The sequence below is a fragment of the Antechinus flavipes genome, chromosome 1, assembly GCF_016432865.1.
Source record: "Antechinus flavipes isolate AdamAnt ecotype Samford, QLD, Australia chromosome 1, AdamAnt_v2, whole genome shotgun sequence".
Lineage (NCBI taxonomy): Eukaryota > Metazoa > Chordata > Mammalia > Dasyuromorphia > Dasyuridae > Antechinus > Antechinus flavipes.
The window spans coordinates 555,268,448-555,293,834 of NC_067398.1; positions in this window are offsets into that span (position 1 = coordinate 555,268,448).

Consider the following 25,387-nt stretch of genomic DNA (forward strand, 5'->3'; position numbering starts at 1 on the left):
TATCTTTGTTAATATTTAAAATTTTTGCATCAATATTCATTAGGGAAGTGGTTTGTAATTTTCTTTCTCTGTTTTGGCTCTTCCTGGTTTAAATAATGGTAAGATTTTTGTGTCATAGAAGAAATTTGGGAGTACTACTTCTTTGCCTATTTTCCCAAATAGTTTACATAGTATTGCAATTAATTGTTCTTTAAATGTTTGGTAGAATTTATTTGTGAATCTTTCTGGCCCTGGATTCTTTTATTTATGGATTTCATTAATGGTTTGTTCAATTTCCTTTTCTAAATTGAGACAATTTAAATAATTTATTTTCTTTTTTGTTAATCTGAGGAATTTATATTTATAAATATTCATGTATTTCAGTTAGATTTCTGCCATACATTTGATTAAAATAACTTCTACTTGTTGCTTTAATTTTTTTTTCCATTGCTGGTAAAGTTATCCTTTTCTTTTTTGATGCTGGTGATTTGCTTTTTTCAGTCCTTTTTTAAAAATGAATTAACCACATGTTTACTTATTTTGTTATTTTTTTTCTATAAAATCAACTCTTACTTTTGTTTATTTAGTTTTTTCTGAGGCAACTGGGGTTAAGTGACTTGCCCAGAGTCACACAGTTAGCAAATGTTAAGTCTCTGAGGGCAGATTTGAATTCAGGTCCTCCTGACTTCAGCACTGGTATAATTTTTATTTTATTAATTAGTTCAATATTTTCCTTAGTTTCAATTGTATTACTCTCTCCCTTGAATTTCAGAATTTCTAATTAGGTATTTAATTGAGGGTTTTTAATTTGTGCTTTTTCTAGCTTTTTAGTTGCATGCCTAATTCATTGATCTCCTCTTTCTCTATTTTATTCATGCAACTATTTAGAGATATAAAATTTCCCTTAAGAACTTCTTTGGCTGCATTCCATAGGTTTTGGTATGTTGTCTCATTGTCATTCTCTTGGATGAAATTATAGATTGCTTCTGTGATTTGTTGTTTACCCTACTTATTTTTTAAAATTAGATAATTTAATTTCCAATTGGTTTTAGTTCATCTTTTCTTGGCTTTATATTGAATCTAATTTTTATTGTATTGTGGCCCAAAAAAGAAGGATTTTCTATTTCTGCCTTTATGAGATTTTTATTCCCTAATACATGGTCAATTTTTGTGTAGATTCCATAAACTGCTGAGAAAAAAGGTGTATTCCTTTCTGTTTCTAGTCAGTTTTCTCTAGAAAGTTTTCTAGGATCCTATTTATCTCCCTAGTTTCTTTCTTGTTTATTTTATGGTTAGATTTGTCTGATTCTTATAGGGGAACTTTTAGATGCCCCACTAATATAGTTTTGCTGTCAATTTCTTCCTGTAACTGGCATAAAGTCTTCTGTAGGAATTTGTATGTTCTACCATTTAGTGCAAATGCATTTAATATCTTGAATATTTCATTATGTATAGCACCCTTTATCATGAGGTACTTTCCTTCCTTATCTCTTTTAATTATATCTATTTTTACTTTTGCTTTATCTGAGATCAGAATTGTGACCCCTGCTTTTTTTTTTTTTTTTTTTTTACTTCAACCGAAGCATAATATATTCTATTCCAGACTTTTACTCAGTATGTGTCTCTTTTGTGTCAAATGTGTTTCTTGTAAATAACATAGTGTACGATTCTTCTTAAATCTACTCTTCTATTAACTTTAGTTTTATGGGAGAGTTCATCCCATTCATGTTCACAGTTCTGATTATCAGCTCTGTATTTCCTCCATCATGTTTTCTCCCCTTTATATACTTTTGTTCTCTCTTTCCACCCTGTTCTTACTAGTGTTTTTTTTTTTTTTTTGACTCATTACCTACTATGTTATCTCCTATCACCCTTCCCCTTTCTCTTGGTAGTGTTTTTTAACCCATGCTGCCTACTACCTCATCTTCTATCATCCTCTCACTTCTTTTAACTTTTTTTCCTAGTGTTTCTGTCCTCTGTTCTATCCAGCATCTCTATTTTCTTTTCTCTTTCTCCATCTACTTCTTTATTGGGTTAAATTTCTATATCCAACTGTAGGATTAAGTTATTCCTGCTTCAATCCAAAACTAATGAGTTCAAGCTTTAGACAATCACATCCCTCCTTTTTTCCCCTCCATTCTAATAGGTCTTTCATATTGCTTCATGTCATCCAATTTGTCCCATTATACTTCTTCTTTCCTTTTCTTCTATTACATACATTTTCCCATGACTTAATGTCTTTTTTTTTTTTTTTGATATCATCACACCCTCTTTCCATTTGATGCCCTCCCTCTGCCTGCCCCAGTAATAGAAACAGTTCTCAAGAATTACTGATAGTATTTCTTGATACTATCTAGGGATATAAACAGTTTAACCTTTAAATAATATATATATTTTTCCCTGTTTACCTTTCTATGCTTGTCTTGAATCTTGTGTTTGTAGATTAAATTTTCTATTTAGTTTTATTTTTTCAATAGAAATGATTGGAGATCATTGTCTCCCTTGAAAGGTGATGCTCAGTCTTGCTGCATTCTTGGTTGTAAACCCAAGTCCTTTATTTTCTGGGATATGGTATTCCAGGTCCTGTGACCCTTTATTATAGAAGTTGCCAGATCCTGGGTAATCCTGAATGTTGCTTCTTAATAAGTGGATTGGTTTTTTTGGAAGCTTGAAGTATTTTTCTTTGATATACACATATATATGTATACTTTTAGTAGTCAGTCATGAAACATTTTGGTCAAAACAATTTTTTTTTATCCAGATAATATTATGAGAACAATAAGAATACAGAAGCTTTCTCCAACTTCCATTAACCTTTGGTCTATTTTTTTTTTTTTTTTTTTTTTTTTTTTTTTTTTTTTTACAACTACAAGCTGTATTAGTGGGGAAATTCAACATATATTTATAGTGTTGTTAAATAGTCACAGATTTTAGACATACATGGGACCAAGGCAATTAACAAATCTTGCACTTCAGGGGCATAATGCCCTCTTGTGGTTTTCTCTTGTGACTGTCCCTGGGTGCAAAGCATGTCCTGGGTGGATCTCTTAGTTATGTTCCTTTAACCTAGCTTTCTCTGTGGCTTAAATCTCAACCATCATGTCTTTCTTTTTGCTCACTTGCCATTCTACCTGATGAGCAAATACATCCTGTTGGGTACTCATCCAATTTTCAGTTCCACTACAAGATAAATTGCTGTTGTTCAGTGTCTCTTCTGCTGTAGTATTCTGGAAATATGATTTATAAAAATCAAAACAAGAAAAATTACAGATTGGGAGAAATAAATCTCCCCTTCCTGGTGTCCTGTGGTAGTCTCAACAGAAATGGCAAGGAGCACATAAGAATATTTCCTTAGTGGGATCTTACAGATGTATAGGGAACTCTGTACACATCCCATTCATTTTCGCTTTCTCTCTCTCTCTCTCTTTCTCTCTCTCTCTCTCTCTCTCTCTCTCTCTCTCTCTCAATAAGGAGCAGTACTCCTTAGGGGTTCAAAACTATTAGAACATATCATTGTGGAGATAATATAACATATTTCTAGTCTTTATTTAAGTAGCCTTTCTAATATCTCATTTGTAAAGTATAAATATAATAGCAAAATAAGGGATTTCTATTGAGAGAGTTTATTGAGATAACTAATTTTTTCACTGTAGTTTCCTAATGTATAAAAGAATATAGCAATAGACCTTCAGAATGTAATAACCAGCAGAATATTAGCTCTTGAAGAGTGTTTTTATAAGTGCCTCCAAAATATTTGGTGATTAATAAATATTGTTGCTTTAAATTGCTATACTCTAGTGTTTTTTCCTGTTGTCCCATTTTTGTAGGTATGATGTAAAATGTTAGTGTTTGAAAGACACCTTGCTGAAAGAGTTTTTAAATAACATTTTTAATTTCTAATTAACATTTTATTTGCCTAATCAAATTATTATTAAATTTAAGAAATAAACACAATGGGATCTAATATACTATTATTTTAGTTAAGTATTTGATTACAAAGATGAGTTCTGATATAGATTATGATTTTCAAAAACCTGTCTTTCCTTTTCATGCTTTCATCCAGAGTAGCCTTGTTGTATACTTATTTGGGATGACGATTGAACGTACAGAGTGAAATCCAGTCCAATGACTTGTTCAGTAGAAGAGGAAATGTTCTATATGAAAATTCTCTCCACTGTTGAAAATTAGCAATTTACTTATAACTTGTAATCTTAGAGAAGTATCTGAGGTACTGTGAAGTTACTTTTTTTTGTCTGTGGTCACACAGGTCATATGTGTTGGACTTGGAACTTGAATTTAGTTTTTCCTAACTACAAATCTAGGCCATTTTTCATTATAGCAAATCTCCCTTTAGGTGAAGAAAATTTCCTTAAACCTTTATAGATGTGGAGAATTAGAATTTAATTTTAATAATGCAGTAATTGTGGGGGAGATAAATAATTAGTTTCAGAGTTTCTTACAAATTTTGTGTTTTATTTAGAAACTTTTAGAACTACTTCCTCAAAATTCTCAAAAGTGTGAAACTCTGCCCATGGTAGAATGTCTTCTCTTTAAAATTGGCTCTGCTCCTTGTTCTTCTCATCTGGGTTTTAGTCAGTGGCAATTCTGCTTCCACATTGAGACCACCCAGTACATTGATTCTAGCCTTTAAATATATTGGAACCATAACAATTTATGTATAAAAAAAAATCCTTCCATCTTTCTATTTCTCATTAAATTGTTATTCTGTAACCAGTTCCATTTTTTAGTGTCCTAAGAATGATTTTGACTTGGTGGATCTCCCACCAAATTTTCTTTAGTACTGCTCCTTAATTTGCCTTGTCATTACTTTCCCTTCCTTCTCCCATGGGTGATTCCCTTATCTTCTTCCTCCACCCTTTGCTTCCCTCTCCAACCTATATTTCTTCATAGATTTTGGAGGGTGCTGTAATCCCATGCTATGTATGTTGGTTGCCTATTTAATCCATTCCTGATGTGAGTAAGTTTTTAGAACTATGAATCCTTCTCCCCCCACTAAAGTCTCTGTGCTATGCTTCCTCTGTACTTCATTTGTATAAATCTTTCTTTTGAACTACCCAATTACTGATGTCAATCTCAAACATATGGTATATGTTTCCATGTAAAAAAACACAAACAATTTGTCCATGTTAAATTCCTTGAAATTAATGTTGAATATTGACTCATATATTAAATGTTTTATTGAGTTTGGGTTTAGTTGAAAGTTCTGAAAATCTGGAAATTAGTTGAATATTTTTTTTTCATTCAATATTATGGATAATTTTGCTGGTTATATTATTTTTGGCTATGGGCCTAGTTTTTGATTACTACTATGTATGATTCCAAGAACTGCAGTCTTTTATTGTGACTACTGATAAGTCCTGTACAATTCTAATTGTAAATCCAGCACTTTTCTATTTGAATTTCCTTTGATATTCTCTCACTCCAGGACAATTTTTTTGGATTATTTCTTTTACTATTGTGTCAATTTTGGTCGCAATTCTTGTATAGTCCAATTATCCTTATATTTTCTTTTCTTTTCTTTCTTTTTTTTTTGATCTGTTCTCCAGAGCCATTTTTTTCCTTATAAGATGTTTCACATTTTGTTCTATTTTTTCATTCTTTATATTTTGTTTTGTTAATTCTTGATCTCATATGATTTAACTGGCTTTCCCTTGTCAAATTCTAATTTTCAATGATGTACTTTCAGCTTTAATTCTCTGTATTTCCTTATGTAGTTGAATATCTTTTTCTTCTCATAATGTATTACTTTTTCTTGGTTGTTTCTTTTTATTTTTTTCTTCAATGTCTCTCATTTGATTCTTAAAATCTTTTTAACTTCCATAAATTCTCTCTGGGCAGGGAGCCATTCAACATTACTCTTTGAAGTAGAAGATTATTATTATTTTTTTATTTTAGTATTCTCTTCTGAAAATGAAACACAGTCTTGCCTATTCCCATAGTAAGTTTTTATAGTTGAGTTCTTTCTTCTTAGCAAATTCATTTATTTTAAAATCAGAAGTATAAGTATAAGCACCTCTCATAGAGGGATGGTACCTCTAGTTTTACATCAGCTCTCCCCTCTGACCTGGAACTCCAAACCAAAAACTTGACTCTTCTGCAAGTGCCTGAAATCAGCAGCATCCCTGCATTCAGCAGATGTACAGCTTCCTTTTTTTCCACAAGGCCTGGTCTCTGCAGGTGGCCTAAACATTCCTCATCAGCTGAGGTTCGCTCAGTTTTCCTGAACTCTGACTCCTGACTTTCTCAAAATCTGGGAGGTAAAAGTTTCTTTTTGGGCCCCATGGATAGACTTTTTTTTCATTATATAATGTGAGGTAAAAGGCATTTCAATGGACAACCTGTTCCACCAAGGCAGAGGATATTACATAAATAAATGCCACTTGGTCCTAGATTGTAGGAAATAATGACAGATGCTATTTGTTCTTACCCCTGATGTTAAAGGAATACAAAAGTCTACATATTATCTGGAACTCTGGGAAGAACCTTCTGCCCTGCTCTTCTGACAAAATCTGTACTCTCATTGTTTGGTAAGATAACTAACTCTACCTAATTCTGGAATCACTTGTTCATTTTTAATGTGGCTTCATAAAGTTCTCTGCAGCATAGCTAGTTTTGTAGAGGTTTGGTCAAACAAGTGCTACAAAGATCATAGTCTTTGGACATTTAGTTTGGACATTAATTTGGACATTTGGACATTAGGCTAGATCTAGTAGGTAATAACCATGGGGTGGAAGACCTGAGGTTTTTGTGCAGGTCTCTTGTAAAAGATAAGATTTTCAAATCTCAGTCCCTTGTTTGGGTGGAAGGAGGAGATAAGTTTGGCCTGTATTTGTGATTAGTCTTTGAAAGAAAGAATGCTCCTAGGAAAGGAGGGGATGCTTAAGGAGCTAGAGATAGACACTGAATAATCAAACCTAAGAGGCTAAGTGAAGAAAATGAAAAAGAAACTCATAGAAAAATCTATAGATTTCAAAGAGTATCAGGAAATATACACCATGAAGTTGAGCAATATATGTTAAGGAGATGTCATCCCACAGTTTCTTTCCTGATGCAGCAGTAGTGCAGTTAGTATACCTATTTATCCTCCTGGTTTCACCATAGATGGATGATAATTGGCAAAGGGAAAACTGGGTTTTTTCCCAGTCTTTCCTCTGAAAGTGTAAATATAGGATGCTGAAATTACTTTTACTATGCAATGAAAGGTTTCTTCTTGGCTAGCCTTTATCATGTATTTGACATTTTTTTCCCCTTCTGGCCTTATTATCAGACAGCTACAAGGTTCACTGCTTCAGAGAGAAACAGGATGTGAGAATGCTTTATACTTGACTTTACTTCTTCCCTAAGCCTTTCTTGTACATATAAGAGTATTCAAGATCACTCAGATTATGGCCATAATGCACTATGCTATAGTCCATTTGATTTACATTTAGATATTTGGAGACATGTTACATTTAGTGATGAGTGAATGACATTTTCATGGTGTTCAAATCTACTGACACTTATCCTTTGAATGATTATTTCATCACTACCAAAAAAATCACAGTATTTCACAGGAAATCATGTAAGTTTTCATGATACATATGAAACTAGTATGTTTCTTTTGCATACATGCTATCATTATCTTGGTGAATTATTCTTAGTATTTCATAATTTTGGGGTTTTGGGCTTTCTTATTTTGTTCTTTTAAAATTTGACTATCCTCCCACATCCAAAAACAAGTTTTCTTTTTGAGTAGCAAAATTGTTCTTGACTTTCAAAGAAAAATCCAAGTGCCAGAGTTGTGGTTGCTTAGCTATTCCTGTTTAGTATTATGTGATTTTAAGGAAACATATTATACTTTCTGTTGCTACTTAATTTCACTTCCAGTAAAAACATTCTCTATATCTGGCTTTATTGTATTTGCCACTTAAGAGTGTAGAATTTATTATTATGTGCTTAAAGCAATTGTTGAACACCGACATTTTAAGTATGACAGTAATCCACGTAATTGTCATCCATTCAGTTAACTGAAGCTATCTTTACTTCCTGAGACAATTAATTATAATGCAGTGTTACTATCTTTTAATTGTAGGCATGTTTGTTTTGTATTTATTTTAGTTTTGTAACTTGACTTCAAGGACTTGCCTAAAATCAGACTTTGGCAACTTGCCTTCATTTCCTCTCTTCCCTTCCATGCCTAAATGAAAATACTATAGCAACAATGTTGGAGGGGAAACAAGAGCAGCTTTCTTTTTCTAACCCCTTTAGACAAAAAATCCAAATGATCAACGGTCAGACCCCAACAATAACAAAAATAAAAAGTACAGATTTCTCAGTATTTTATAGTTTATAGAATAGTTTCATCAAAAATTACCCTGAAAGATAAGTGTCACCCCCATTTTACAGATGAAGAAATTGAAATTCAGAAAATTTAAACAATTTTCCTAAGGTTACAAAGCTAGTGTCATAGCAGGCATGAAAACACAAATCTTCCATAACAATGTCTCTGCTCCCTAATCCAGATGCTGTCATTGGATTCCATTTTTACTTTAGATATACCAATAAGTGATTCTTTTTTGTTAAAGCTTTTTATTTTCAAAAGATATGCATAGATAATTTTCAACGTTCACTCTTGAAAAATCTTGTGTTTCAAAAAATTTTCCCTTCCTTCCCCCCAACTCCTTCCCTAGAAAGCAAGTAATCCAATATAAGTTAAACATATGCAATTCTTCTATACATATTTCCACAATTATTATGCTTCAAGAAAAATCAAATCAAAAAGGAAAAAAAATATTAGAAAGGAAACAAAATGAAAGTAAACAACAATAATAAAAATAAAAATACTATGTTTTGATCCATACTCAGTCCCCATAGTCTTCTCTCTGGGTGAAGATGACTAACTTCATCGATCTTTGGAATTGGCCTGAATCACCTCACCTGGAAAAGAGCCCCATCCAACAGAATTGATCATCATATAACCTTGCTATTGCTGTGTAAAATGTTCTCCTGGTTCTGCTCATTTTACTTAACATCAGTTCATGTCAATCTCTCCAGGACTCTCTAAAATTATAGAACAATAATATTCCATAACATTCACACAATAAATGATTTCTAATGTATAACATGTGATTTATTGCTGCTGCTTCCTTAAATGATTTATTTTTGAAGCATTCTTCTCTATTCTTTGCTTCATCTTTCTCACTTTTGTACCTTGAATAAAATGTTTTGAAGAGCAACCATCTCTACCTTTCAGCTTCTTTGAATATGGAAGGAGAGGGAAGGTTCTTGAAGCTATGGAGGAAAATAAAGTTTTTCATTTATTTATTTATTTTATTTTTTATTTCTTGCAACTTTGCTAAAGGTGTGGATTGTTTCTAATAACTTTTTAGTAGAATCTCTGGGGTTCTCTAAATATACCATCATGTCATCATCAAAGAGTGATAATTTGGTTTCTTCATTGCCTATTCTTATTCTTTTAATCTCATTCTCAACTCTTATTGCCAAAGCTAGCATTTCTAATACAATATTAAATAGTAATGGTGATAGTGGGCAACCTTGTTTCTTTCCTGATCTTATTGGTTATGGTTGTAGTTTGTCCCCATTACATATGATGCTTACTGATGGTTTTAAATAGATGCTACTGATTATTTTAAGGAAAAGTCCATTTATTCTTATACTCTCAAGTGTTTTTAATAGGAATGAATGTTGGATTTTATCAAATGCTGGAAAATTAGTTTCCACAACTGGTTTCCACCACTCATATACATAGGCATCCTCTAGATGCCGTATCTAGTATCTTCAGAGAGATATGGATTAGAAATAAGGATTTTTTTTTTCACTTAAAGGCCTGATATCCTTTTCTAGTCCCCATTAAATAACAGTAGTCTTGACCTACACAGAATTACTACAATTGCGATACAGGTAATGTTTGTTTTTTTAAGGCTGCAAAAAGATTACCTTTTTGGTGACAAAAGATCTTCATACTATATATTTTACCTTTTGAGTGTAGAAGGAAAATTCCTCTCTTTCAGGAGCCTTATCTGTGAAAGCATGATCTTGGTAGAGGCCAGAAGTTTAAAGGTGAGCTAAATTGACAAGAGGGAAATAATACATAATCATTCTGACCAATGGGGCTTGAAACTTTGATTTATTTATTTTTTTTATTTCTAAATCCTAACCAGAAACTACATCTCATCCCATACTATTCTCTTGACTGTACACAAGAGATATGAATTTCCTAACCACATTATGGATCTAAGGACAGAATAATAAATAATATATATATATATATATATATATATATAGATAGATAGATAGATAGATATTTGCAGACTGCTGTAATTGTAGTAATTCAATACAGGACATGACTACTACTCTGTGCCAGTATTCTACCTACTGTGCTATTTAGCTGGCCCAACAGGAAATATACTATGGTCACTCTTTTCTTGGATCTTTTGTTCTAACTTACAAGAGAATTATATCTAATACAATTCTTAGAAAATTAAACTTTAAAAAATGTCTCATGTAAAATAATCTATTCAAAGGCAAATAAATATTGAAATTTAAAACAGATCACTGACATTCTCATTTATGAACGTCTACTATTTATAGTTATTCATTAGCTTCTCATCATTTGTAATTAGTTTTACTCTTTTTTTCCTTTTTACTCTGTTTTTATTTAAAGGTATAATCATAATTTCTTCCTTATTATTCATCTTCTTTAATAAGGATCTTGTTACAACTCTGAATTTTTGATTAGTTATGAATTCAACTCATTTGCTATATATCACATTGAAAATTATAAGTAATAATCAAGAACAATAGCTAAAATACTACTGCATCCTTTTGAAACTTTAGTCAACCTTTTCAACAATAATGTGGCTTCTAATCCAGGCCACATGGAGTACAACTTTTCAGATAAAATGTAACAAAACAAAATGTCTCAATTCAATTAGCAATATGAAAGAATCTAGTCTTTCATCTCTTTCCTCCTGCAGAACAAGTCACTGTAAACAACATAATGAAACAAGGCATAAAGAGATCATTCAATACCTTATTACTATAAATTCCTATCTAAATATAACCACTAATTTTTGTATTCTTCCTATACAATAGCTAGTAGAACAGTTGAATGACCTGAGTTCAAATCATACATGTAACATGAACCATAGGACTTTGGACAAAACACTTAGTTTCTGTAGATCTCAGTTTTCCCATCTAATAAATGATAATATTAGATTAGATCATCTCTGGCCTTCTCTTCAATTCTACATCTATGATTCTGTGATTTCAAGATCCTTTGGTTCCCTTTTAAGTTGCAAATCATCTAAATCCAGTCATTTGTATCACTTTGATAGGATATGTCTCCTTTAAACTCATTTTATTAATTTATCATGATTACTTTCCTACTAGTTCCATCCATTTTTTCTTTTTATTCAGGAAAAATGCATTTATTATCAGTTTACTCCATGTCAACTATTATGGTCAATGCTGGAGTTAGAAAGAAAGAAAGAAAGGAAAAAACAAACAAACAAACAATCCTTGCCCAGAGAATTGGGTGCTCTATCTGGAGACACGAAGACTTGAGTTCAAAGCCAGCCTTAGACATTTATTAGCTTGTGACCCTAGCCAAATCACTTAATCTTATTTGCCTCAGGTTCCTCCTTTGAAAAATAAACCGGAGAAGGAAAAGGCAAAGAATCCAGGATCCACCAAGAAAACTCCAAGAATTATTAGACTTAATTAAAATGACTAACAAGTAAAAACCTTGCTCTTACGGAGCTCCCATTTAAGAAAAAAGACATATAAATAACTATGTACATATTAGACACATGTTACTCACAGTGGGAGTTATAGTGAGTGTGGGAAAGAAAGCGGTATCTAATCTGAGTTGTGAAGGAAGCCAGAAAGACAAGAGGTACAGTTGAGAAAAAAAGAACAATTCAGGTATAGGGACAGCCATAAGAAGACCCAAAATGACAATAATGTAACACCAAATGAATGACTGTACAGACTCTAAGCTGTGTGAAAGCTGTGTGAAAACTGAAGAGGAAGGAATTTGTAAGTAGAGAAGAAAAAGTTTTAAAAATCTGACAAGGAATTCTACTCACATACATTTCAGAAAGCAATTACTTCACTCTCACTGTCTTATTTCATTTCTTCTTTCATGTAACATTTTCTACTTATTTTATGACAAGTTAATCATTAGCTGGTATTTCTCTTTGATCTTTTGATATAAAGGTATTACTGGAATAACTCTAAGGAAAAACAAAGGAATTTCACATTTCATATAATAGCTTTGTTCGACAATTCCAAGCTTCTTTCTTATTCTTGTTCTGGTTCTTCACTTTAGAAAGATTCAGTCTTGGTTACAGTAAATTATTTCTCAAAGAAGAGATTAGGTATTGGCTTTATCATTTCATTGTCATAAAGAACTCCTAGGAACCTGATAACCCCTCAAAAAATCCTGAAAATAAAATGCTTGTTAGATCTCTAATATAAGTTAAATGGGTGCAATCTTTTTAAAAATATTTCTATATTATGTTGTACAAGAAAGATCAAAACAGGAAAAAAAAATAAGAAAGGAAAAAAAAAAACACAAGCAAAAAAAGAACAACAACAAAGAAAAAAATGTAAAAGTATTGTGCTTTGATCCATATTCAGTCTCTATAGTTCTCTCTCTGGATGCAGATGTCATTTTCCATCACAAGTCGATTGGAATTGCCTTGAATAACTGCAATGTTGAAAAGAGTCATCACAGTTGATCATCACATAATCTTGCTGTTGCTATGTTCATTCTTCTTTTTGTTCTGCTCACTTCACTCAGCATCAATTCATGTAACTCTTTCCAGTATTTTTTGAAATCAGCCTGCTCATCAGTTTTTATAGAACAATAATTTCCTATTACATTCATATTCCGTGACTTTAGTCATTCCCCAACTGACTGGCAGCCATTCAATTTTGCAGTTGAGCTGCTACTAACATTTTTGTACATGTGGGTTCTTTTCCTTCTTTTATGCTCTATTTGGAAATCAGGCCCAATAGAGACATTCATGGATCAAAGGGTATGGACAGCTTTAGATTTTTAGGCATAATTCCAAATTGTTCTCCAGAATAGTTGAATCAGTTCACAACTCCACTAACAATGCATTAGTTTCCCAGTTTTCCCACATCCTCTCCAACATTTATCATTATGATTTCTTCTCATCTTAATCTGAGAGATTTGAAGTGGAATCCTGAAGTTGTCTTAATTTGCATTTCACTAATTAATAGTGATTTAGTTCATCATTTTCATTTGAGTCGAATTGATTTGAATTTCTTCATCTTAAAATTGTCTGTTCTTATCCTTTGACCACTTATCAATTGGGGGCTGGAGTTAATTCTCTTTATATTTTAGAAACGAGACCTTTTTTTCAGAAACATTTACTATAATTTTTTTTTCCAGCATTCTACTTCCTTTCTAATCTTTGCTGCACTGTTTTGTGTAAAAACCTTTTAATTTAGTATAGTCAAAATTATCCATTTTGCATTTCAAAATGTTCTTTAGTTTTTCTTTGGACATAAATTCTTTCCCTCTCTACATATCTGCAGACTGTTTCTTGTTCTCTTAATTTGCTCATAGTATCACCTTTTATATTAAATTATGAACCCATTTGGACTTTCTCTTGATCTAGGGTAGATCTCTATTTAACCTGTTAGTATACTTTAGGCTTTATAATTAACTATCATTAAATGTCACTAGCTGTTCATGATATTTGTGGCATGTGACCAATGTAAAAAAGATTTTTACAACCATGTTGGCATTATGGAAAATTCCTCATTATACATTCATTTAAAGGATGAGACTGAATTTTTAAAAAATTCCATGATAGAAAGATCACATTCTTCTTTTTCTTCTTCATTTATTTGTGAATCAAGTAGAATTTTCAAAGGTCATCTAATGAGTAATACAAAATAAAACTGCCCCCTGATTTTGTTTTTATTTATCTGTTTAATTCAGTTTAATTGGTCATATATTTGTAAAAGGTCTAGGATAGTGGTTCTCAAACTTTTGTTCTCAATATCTTTATCCTATTAAAAACAATTGAGGATCTGTCCAAAGAATTTTTGTTTATATGGGTTATAGTTATAGATATTGATCACATTAAAAATAAAAACTAATTATGAATTTGTAAACTCTCTGAAAGGATTTCAGAGATTCTCAGGCTGCTCTGGACTATACTTTGAGAACCACTGGTCTAGGATATGGCAAGCCTTGGGATGCCACCACATTTTGCCACTATTTAAATTTCACAATTGCATCTCCTCATGCTAGTATGTTCTCCCATTCTCCATCTTTTAAGATTTCATTTTTTTATTTTTTAACACCCAGTGTGATTCTTTCCTGATTGTCTTCTCACAAAACATACATAGTACTCTGCTTATTTTTCCTTATTTAGGATCTTATCTATCATTTTGTATGAAACCTCACTTATATGCTATTCAAAGCCAGTTTTACAGAAGTTCCATGAAAGTTGGGGACATGCCTTCCCTTATCTTTGATTCATCACCAATATGTACCAAAGTATTGTACATACATCAGGATGTATATGTAAAGTAGATGGCCTCTAAGGTTTCTTTCAGCTTTAGCTTTATGATCCTATAATCTCTACTTGAAAAGTAATTATTTTAATGTTTAAGTGGTGCAGTGAATTGAGCACTGGCTCTACAGTCAGGAAAGCCCAAATTCAAACACATTCACAGACACTAGCTGTGTAACTCTAGGCAAGCCATATTTAAATTGTCTCTTCAGTTTCCTCAACTGTAAAATGGGAATGATAATAGCATCTACCTCAGAAGATTGTTTCAAAGATCAAATGAGGTCATATTTATAAATCATTTAACATTAATTGTTGTTATCAGCAACAGACTTCTGAATTCTTTCCCTTCTAGAAAAAACAAAAACAAAAAACTAGTATATATTAGATAAATAATAGCTTTTATAAACAGGAACTTATTATTTTCCAAGTTTTTGAGGTCCTGCTGGCAATAGATAATGCATTATTCTGAATAGAAGTATCCAGGCACTTTTTAGACAAAGCAAACAACTTCAAATAATTAGTACACTGATTCGCTCTCCTCCTACTCATTCACTTTAGAAGATAAAGAGACTCAGTATTCATCCAGTCAACACTGTATACAAAAGGAATCTTAAATATGACATATACCTGGCAGATGGTCATCCCCCTTCAAAAAGACCTGCAAGGAAGTAGAATCTATTACTCCAATCTAATTTAAGATAATTTTAAATGTTAGGAAATTGTTCCTGATAATGAGCTTAAATTTTCCTGTTTAAAACTTCTACAAATAGTTCTTTGCTACTGTTTTCTAAAACAAAGTAAGTCTTATTCTTCTCCACGTGACTACCTTTCAAATAAGATAATATTTTTAAAGTACTTAGGATATACTAGACAATTAATAATTATTATTCCTTGCCTCATCCTTGAAAACAGCTGTTATATTCCTCCTGCATCTTCCTTTCTCCAAGCTGAACATGTCAAGTGTCTTTAACCAAGTCTCATATATGACAAAGCAAAACCCTTCAAAATTTTGATTGACCTCTTCTGGACTTTACCAGGTCAGCAAAGTCTTTCTTTTTCTTTTTTTTTTTTTTAATTTTTTAATAATTTTTTATTGATAGAACGCATGCCAGGGTAATTTTTTACAGCATTATCCCTTGCATTCACTTCTGTTCCGATTTTTCCCCTCCCTCCCTCCACCCCTTCCCCCAGATGGCAAGAGTCCTTTACATGTTGAATGGGTTGCAGTATATCCTAGATACAATATATGTGTGCAGAACCAAACAGTTTTCTTGTTGCACAGGGAGAATTGAATTCAGAAGGTATAAATAACCCGGGAAGAAAAACATAAATGCAAGCAGTTTATATTCATTTCCAGTGTTCTTTCTCTGGGTGTAGCTGCTTCTGTCCATCTTTGATCAATTAAGGCTCTCTTTATCAAAGAGGTCCACTTCCATCAGAATACATCCTCAGACAGTATCGTTGTTGAGGTATATAATGATCTCCTGGTTCTACTCATTTCACTCAGCATCAGTTCATGTAAGTCTCACCAGTCCTCTCTGTATTCATCCTGCTGGTCGTTCCTTACAGAAAAATAATATTCCATAACGTTCATATACCACAATTTACTCAACCATTCTCCAATTGATGGACATCCTTTCATTTTCCAGCTTATAGCCACTACAAACAGGGCTGCCACAAACATTTTGGCACATACAGGTCCCTTTCCTTTCTTTAGTATCTCTTTGGGGTATAAGCCCAGTAGAAACACTGATGGATCAAAGGGTATGCACAGCTTGATAACTTTTTGAGCATAATTCCAAATTGCTCTCCAGAATGGCTGGATGTGTTCACAATTCCACCAACAATGTATCAGTGTCCCTGTTTTCCCACATCCCCTCCAACATTCCCCATTATCTTTCCCTGTCATTCTAGCCAATCTGACAGGTGTGTAGTGGTATCTCAGAGTTGTTTTAATTTGCATTTCTCTGATTAATAATGATTTGGAGCATATTTTCATATGTCTATAAATAGTTTCAATTTCTTTGTCTGAGAATTGTCTGTTCATATCCTTTGACCATTTATCAATTGGAGAATGGTTTGATTTCTTATAGATTAGGGTCAATTCTCTATATATTTTGGAAATGAGGCCTTTATCAGAACCTTTGATTGTAAAAATGTTTTCCCAGTTTATTGTTTCCCTTCTAATCTTGTTTGCATTTGTTTTGTTTGTACAAAAACTTTTCAATTTGATATAATCAAATTTTCTATGTTGTGGTCAATAGTGATCTCTAGTTCTTCTTTGGTCATAAATTCCTCCTTCTTCCACAGGTCTGAGAGGTAAACTATCCTATGCTCTTCTAATTTATTTATCATCTCATTCTTTATGCCTAGATCATGAACCCATTTTGACCTTATCTTAGTGTACGGTGTTAAGTGTGGGTCAATGCCTAGTTTCTGCCATACTGATTTCCAATTTTCCCAGCAATTTTTGTCAAATAATGCATTCTTATCCCAGAAATTGGTGTCTTTGGGTTTGTCAAACACTATATTATTAAAGTTATTGGCTGTTTTGTCCTTTGAACCTAACCTATTCCATTGTTCAACTAGTCTATTTCTTAGCCAATACCAGATGGTTTTAGTAACTGCTGCTTTATAATATAATTTTAGATCTGGTACAGCTAGGCCACCTTCATTTGATTTTTTTTTCATTAATTCCCTTGAAATTCTTGACCTTTTGTTTTTCCATATGAACTTTGTTGTTATTTTTTCTAATTCATCAAAGTAGTTTTTTGGGAGTCTGATTGGTATAGCGCTAAATAAGTAGATTAATTTAGGTACTATTGTCATCTTTATTATATTTGCTCGCCCAATCCAAGAGCATTTAATATTTTTCCAATTGGTTAGATCAGACTTAATTTGTGTGGAAAGTGTTTTGTAGTTTTGCTCATAAAGTTTCTGATTTTCCCTTGGCAGATAGATTCCTAAATATTTTATACAATCAGTAGTTACTTTAAATGGAATTTCTTTTTGTATCTCTAACTGTTGGGTTTTGTTAGTGATATATAAGAATAATGATGACTTATGTGGGTTTATTTTATATCCTGCAACTTTGCTGAAGGTGTAGATTGTTTCTAATAACTTTTTGGTAGAATCTCTGGGGTTTTCTAGGTATACCATCATATCATCAGCAAAGAGTGATAATTTGGTTTCCTCATTGCCTATTCTTATTCCTTTAATCTCTTTCTCAACTCTTATTGCCAAAGCTAGCATTTCTAATACAATATTAAATAGGAACGGTGATAGCGGGCAACCTTGTTTTACTCCTGATCTTATTGGGAATGGTTGCAGTTTGTCCCCGTTACATATGATGCTTACTGCTGGTTTTAAATAGATGCTACTGATTATTTTAAGGAAAAGTCCATTATTCCTATACTCTCAAGAGTTTTTAATAGGATGGATGTTGGATTTTATCAAATGCTTTTTTCTGCATCTATTGAGATGATCATATGGTTTTTGTTAATTTGATTATTAATATGGCCAATTATATTGATAGTTTTCCTAATATTGAACCAGCCCTGCATTCCTGGTATAAATCCTACTTGATCATGATGTATTATCCTGGGGATGATTTTCTGTAGTCTTTTTGCTAATATCTTATTTAAGATTTTAGCATCAATATTCATTAGGGAGATTGGTATATAATTTTCTTTCTCTGTTTTCAACCTACCTGGTTTAGGTATCAGTACCATGTATGTGTCATAAAAGGAGTTTGGTTGGACTCCTTCATTCCCTATTTTTTCAAATAGTTTATAAAGCATTGGGGCTAATTGATCTTTGAATGTTTGGTAGAATTCACATGTAAATCCATCTGGTCCCGGAATTTTTTTTAGGGAGTTGATTAATAGCTTGTTCTATTTCTTTTTCTGAAATGGGACTATTTAAGCAATTTACTTTCTCCTCTGATAATCTGGGAAGCCTATATTTTTGGAGGTAGTCATCCATTTCACTTAGGTTATCAAATTTATTGGCATAAAGTTGGGCAAAGTAACCCCTTATTATTTCTTTAATTTCCTCTTCATCAGTGGAAAGTTCTCCTTTTTCATTTTTAAGACTGCCAATTTGATTTCCCTCTCTCCTTTTTCTAATCAGATTTACCAAAGGTTTATCAATTTTATTGGTTTTTTCATAAAACCAACTCTTAGTTTTATTTATTAGTTCAATAGTTTTTTTACTTTCTATATTATTAATTTCTCCTTTTAATTTTAGAATTTCAAGTTTAGTAATTGATTGGGGGTTTTTAATTTGGTCTTTTTCTAACTTTTTAAGTTCCAGGCCCAATTCATTGATCTTCTCTTTTTCTATTTTATTCAAGTAAGCCTCTAAGGATATAAAATTTCCCCTTATTACTGCTTTGGCTGCATCCCATAAATTCTGATATGATGTCTCATTGTTGTCATTATCTTGAGTGAAATTATTAATTGTGTCTATAATTTGCTGTTTCACCCAATCATTCTTTAAGATGAGATTATTTAGTTTCCAATTACTTTTTGGTCTATTTACACCTAACTTTTTGTTAAATGTAGTTTTTATTGCGTTGTGATCTGAAAAAAAAGCATTTACTATTTCTGCCTTCCTGCATTTAATTTTGAGGTCTTTATGTCCTAATATATGGTCAATTTTTGTGTAGGTTCCATGAACTGCTGAGAAGAAAGTATACTCCTTTCTGTCACCATTCAGTTTTCTCCAGAGATCTATCATAACTAATTTTTCTAATATTCTATTTACCTCTTTAATTTCTTTCTTATTTGTTTTGTGATTTGATTTATCTAAATCTGAGAGTGCAAGATTGAGATCTCCCACTATTATAGTTTTGCTGTCTATTTCTTCTCGCAACTCTCTTAGCTTCTCTTTAAGGAAGTTAGATGCAATACCACTTGGTGCATATATGTTTAATACTGATATTGCTTCATTCTCTATAATACCCTTAAGCAAGATATAGTTTCCTTCCTTATCTCTTTTAATTAGATCAATCTTTGCTTTTGCTTGATCTGAGATAAGGATGGCTATCCCTGCTTTTTTGACTTCACCTGAAGCATAATAGATTCTGCTCCAGCCTTTTACCTTTAGTCTGTATGTATCTTCCTGTTTTAAATGTGTTAACTGTAAACAACAGATTGTAGGGTTCTGACTTTTGATCCAGTCTGCTATCCGCCTCCTCTTTATGGGAGAGTTCATCCCATTCACATTTGTGGTTAAAATAACCAATTCTGCATTTCCTGCCATCCTAATATCCCCAGATTATACTTTTCTTTTTCTTGCCCTCCTTCCCTTCTTCCCTATTGGTCCCACTAACGTCGCACAGCTCTCCCTCTTTAGTATCCCTCCCTCCTCCCTTGGAATCCCTTCCCCTTTCTTGTACCCTTCCCTTATTACTCTTTTTCCTTCTCCCTTTTCCTCTCCCACTTTTTAATGAAGTGAGAGAAGAATCTGTGTAAAACAAATATGTCAATTGTTTCCTCTTTGAGCCAACTCTGATGAGAGTAGGGTTCACACAATGTTCCTCCCCCTCTCTAAGTTCCCTCATATATGATAGGTTTCCTCTGCCTCATTGTCGCATGTAGTTTCCCTCTTTTTATCTCCCTTCTTCCCTTTTTCTGGCACTATCCCTTTTCCATTTCTACTTCCCTTTTTTATGTTATATCGGTAAAATCAAATTATACATATGATTTTTATGTATAATCACAACAGAAATACAGTTCTCAAGAGTTCCTTTTACCTTTTTCAACTTCTCTTGATTCCTGTTGTTGAAGATCAAATTTTTTGTTTAAGTCTGGTTTTTTTCCTTAGAAACAGATGGAATTCCTCTATTTCATTAAATATCCATCTTCTTCCGTGGAAAAAAATACTCAGCTTAGCTGGATAGTTTATTCTTGGCTGCATTCCAAGTTCTTTTGCCTTTCGGAATATCTGATTCCAGGCCCTTCGATCCTTTAATGTTGATGCAGCCAGATCTTGCGTGACCCTTATTGTGGCATCTTGGTATTTGAACTGTTTTTTCCTGGCTGCTTGTAAAATTTTTTCTTTAGTCTGGAAATTCTGAAGTTTGGCCACAATATTCCTTGGAGTCTTTATTTAGGGTCTTTTTCAGAAGGTGTTCGATGAATTCTTTCAACGCCTATTTTCCCTTCTGGTTCTATTACTTCTGGGCAGTTCTCTTTGATGATTTCCTGTAAAATAGTATCTAGGCTCTTTTTTTCATCATAATTTTCGGGTAGTCCGATGATCCTCAGGTTATCTCTCCTAGATCTATTTTCCAGATCTGTTGTTTTTCCCAGTAAATATTTGACATTTTTTTCCAATCTTTCATTTTTTTGGTTTTGCTTGACTGATTCTTGGTGTCTCAATGAATCAGTCATTTCTATTTGTTCAGTTCTAATTTTTAGTGAGTTATTATCTTCATTAGCTTTTTTTACTTCTTTTTGTATATGTCCAATTGAATTGTTTTGCTCTATGGAATTTTTTTCCATTTCCCTAATTTTTTTTTTAGTGAGTCATTTTCTTTTTCCAATTCGCAAACTCTATTTTTTACCTTTTCCAATTCACATTTCAGGAAGTTGTTTTCTTTTTCCACTTTATCAAATTTTTCTTTTAATGAGTTATGTGCCTTTTCTATACTCTTTTGCATAGCTTCTCTTTCCTTTCCCCATTTTTCTTCTAGCTCTCTTTTAAGGTTTTGAATAGTCTCTTTTAGGAGAGCCTTTTGTATTGGAGACCAACAATCGTCTGGAGACTGTCTGCTATTAGTCTCTTCAGGGTTGAAAAGCTGTTCTCTTTCTGGGTAGAAACTATCAATCGTTCTTTTGATTTTTTTTACTCATTTTGTTAAAGCCTGTAAGGTCTGCCTTCAGAGCCAGGAGGTTACCAGCTTCCTCTGCAGAGCAGTGAAAGGTATATGGACGGGTTAGCTGTCCTGTCGACCGGCTACAAAAAGCAGTGAGGTACTGGAGTGCTCTGGGAAAGAATTTCCTACTAGAAAGTAACTCAGGCCTGCAGGGCCGGGCTGGGAAAGTGCCTTTCAAAGAACCTCAGCTGTGTGAGATAATGACTGCCCTGGGGCTAGACACTTAGCAGTGAGAGTTTCACTTCCCAAGCCAAACCCTGCCCTGGGGCTGTGGGTATTAGCAGCTGAGCAGTGAATGGATTTGCAGGGACAGGAAGTGTATGCCCGGGGAAGCACAGTCTGCTGGGGAAGTTCTATTGCCCCAGGCCGAGCCCCCCACACTGCCGATTATAGCTGCCCAGGCTGTGCCCCCCTGCCGTGCAGATTAGTAACTGCCCCCGAAAAAGCCCTGAACTGCCAGATGTGGCCACAGGCCTGGGGTAAAGTCTGCCTGAGTCACTTCCGGGTTTGAGGGGTTACAGCCAGATCTCGTTAGGTTCTGGTGTTTTTTAGAAGACCCTCTGTTTTAGGCTTTAACTTCTCTGCCAGTTTATTGCTTTGTAATCAAGGTAGAGCAGTTAGCCTATAGCAGAGTGGTCCCTATAACTTCTCTAGCCACAGAGATCACCCCCGCCCCGGTCTGCTCAGGACGCTAGCCTCTCACTGCCTGTGCTAGTCTGTTCCTGGCCCCTCAGGACAAACCTTTCCTGGCGAGCTTCCGGATCGGCTGGTAAGTTGTAGTGCTTCTTATCTTCATGAATTTAAGCAGTGAAGAGTTATTTTTGAGGCTGGATTAAATATTTGGTTATGAGGGTAATGAGAGGAGCTTAGAGAGTCGTGTGTGCCTGCTCTGCCATCTTGGCTCCGCCCCGGAAGCCAGCAAAGTCTTTCTTAAACCAAAGCTCCCAGAATTGGACATAGCATTGCAGATGAGGTCTGATGAGGAGAGAATTCATTAGGATAATGACTTCTATATTCCTTTATTCTTTATTCTTTATAGCCAGATTTCTATTTATGTACCCAAGAGAACTTTGAGTTTTGTTTGCTTGGATTTTTTTGACTGTTTCATCACAATGCTACCTTATGTTGAACTTAGAGTATACTAAAACCCACAGGACTTTTTCAAACTACTATCTTACAATGTTTCCTTCACCTTAATTTCCATTTTTTTTTTATTCTTTTCTCACTAAGATTATCCCTGTCTCTCTCCCTTCTTCTAATCAAGGAGCCATCTTGTAGAATAATGACTAAAAAAAAAAAATAGAGGAAAATCCCCCAACAAAATTGATGAACATATTAAAAATATATGGCATTATTATATAGTATTTGACATTTATGGACTTTGATCTCTGCAAAAGAATGGGGGAAATATATTCTCAAGTTTCTTTGGGATCAAGATTTTTGTTTATAATTTTATAAAATTCAGCTTTGATTGTTTTGTTATCATTTCCATTTCAATTGTTGTAATCACTGTGTATATTGTTTTACTAGCTCTGCTTACTTCATATTATATTTCTCATGTTCATCGTTCTATGCTTCTCTGCATTTATTTTGCTTACCATTTGTAATTGAACAATAGTATTAAATTGTATTCATGGACAATTGGTCAAGACATTTATCTACTAGGATGGCCTACACTTCCTCTAGTTCTCTACTCTACATAAAGGGGTGCTATAACATTTTGGTGCATTGTGATTCTTCTTTTGTCATATACTTCCCTGGAGTATATTACTTGCTATGAGATGTCTGAATCAAAGAATATGCTTATTTTAGTCACTTCATTTACTTAATTATGAGTTATTTTCTAGAATTGTTAAATGAAATTATTCTACCAACAATGCATTTACCTGTCTTTTCCACATCTGCTGCAATATTGACTATTCTCATATTTTGTCATCTTTGCAGTTTGCTTGGATATGGCTTTTGAAGCAAAATTTTAAATTAGCTGGAAAGTAATTAATCATAAAGAAAGAATTAATCATAAAAAATGGGTGGGTTAAAGATACAAATAAATAATATCATGAAAGATAATAGCAATAATGAGACAATATAGTAACATTTTTGGCATTAAGCCAAAGTGCCACTTAGAGGAAACTTTATTTCTCTAAATTTTCTTTTCAATACAAAAGAAAAAAAGCATATTTGAATTGGCCATGCAACTAAATTATCTTCCTCAATTAAACATCAAATTATGAATTCTAAAAATCAATAAAGAAATTAGCAAAATGGAAAACAAAAACATCTGTATGAATAAATAAAACTAGAAAATGATCAAAAGAACAACTAATGAAGGAGATATTAGACATTTTTAAAAGGAGAAAAATAAATCACTAGTATAGAGAAGGGAAAAAGTGAATTTGACAACTAATGAAGAAATAAAAGCAATTATTAGGAGCTATTTCACTCAACTTTATGCCAATAAAAGTAACAATATAAATAAAATGAATGGGTATTTGCATATATATAAAAATTGTCCACATTAACTGAATTAGAAATAAAGTACTTAAAGAAATCATGTGTGTATAGGTCTGGAAAAATAGGTAGAAGTCAAATTGTGGTGAGTTTTGTCTTTTGAGCAGAAAGGAGCTGTAAACAGTTTTGATTATGGAAGTAAATTGGATAATTTTGTGCTTTAGGGAGAAAAAATAAATATTTTATTATTTTTCCCAATTACTTATGTAAACAATTTTATCAGAATTTTTTTTTGAGTTCCAAATTATCTCCCTTCTCCTCTTTTCTCACTGAGATGGTAAGAAATTTAGTATAATTTAAACATGTACAATTATTAAAATATATATATTTTCATTTTAATCACATTGTGAAAGAAAAATTAAAGAAAAGCTTTACTTTCTTAGGCTGAGTATCTAAGCATTATATACATTCTGAGGAGGTAATTCTTGTAGGCAAATACTTTCAGTAAATTATTCATATTTCTACTTTGTGCATTATCATTGATGTCATTGCTATAATTCAAGTTTTGCCAAAGTTAACTGTCTTTAAGTTACTGTTATAGTTAATATTATTAAATTTCCTATTTCTAAATTATGCAGCTATTTTCATCTATAAAATGCTTTGTAAACATATTAACTAATTAAGCCAGGCAAATCTCTGTAAGTTAAACATTGTTTTCCCCTCTGATAGATTAGCTGGGGGGTTAAGTGACTTGCCTAAAGCTAGAGAGGAAGTTGGTGTCAAGCCTAGGAGCAGAGCTCAGGAGTTTTTCCTTCCCACCCCAATTCCCTTGCTCAGTCAGAAAACAATAGTTGTCCTCAGCCCCTTTACATTACATTTCTACTATCATAAACACTCTCTCCATAACATCTGTTCCTATTCTCTAAGAAAATTTCCCTTGAAAGAATAGATGCATTCTAATACTGTCTAGTATTCATTACTGTGAGTGTTCCAATGAAAAATCTTATTCATAAATGGCAAAATGCATCTTCCTAAAACAGAAATGTACATCTAAACACTGAATAAAAGATAAGTGATTTTGCAAAGAGGTTTTAGTCACCTTTTACTCAAGGGATGTCTTTGTTTTGCAAGTTTATGCTCAAAATTATTTTTTTTTCCTAAAGCAAATATACATCAATCCTAAAAAAAAAAAAAAAAAAAAAAAGCTTTGCCAAGACTGATCTCTCATTCACTTAGAAACTTATCCAATGTCATAGCTTGGTATGTTTCCTCAGCTTTTACATACTTTATTTCATGCTTCTTCTATGGCACATTCACACATCTGAGCTGCCTACACTGAATGGGGGATTCTTGCCGTGTCATGAGAAGTAATGATATCCTAAGCTGTAAAAGGCAGCATTTGAGGATCTTTTAATTTTATTTGTCAGCTAATTCTTAAATTGAATTCTATAATGTCATTATTAAGCAAATTTGATTTGAATTGTAATATTAAAAT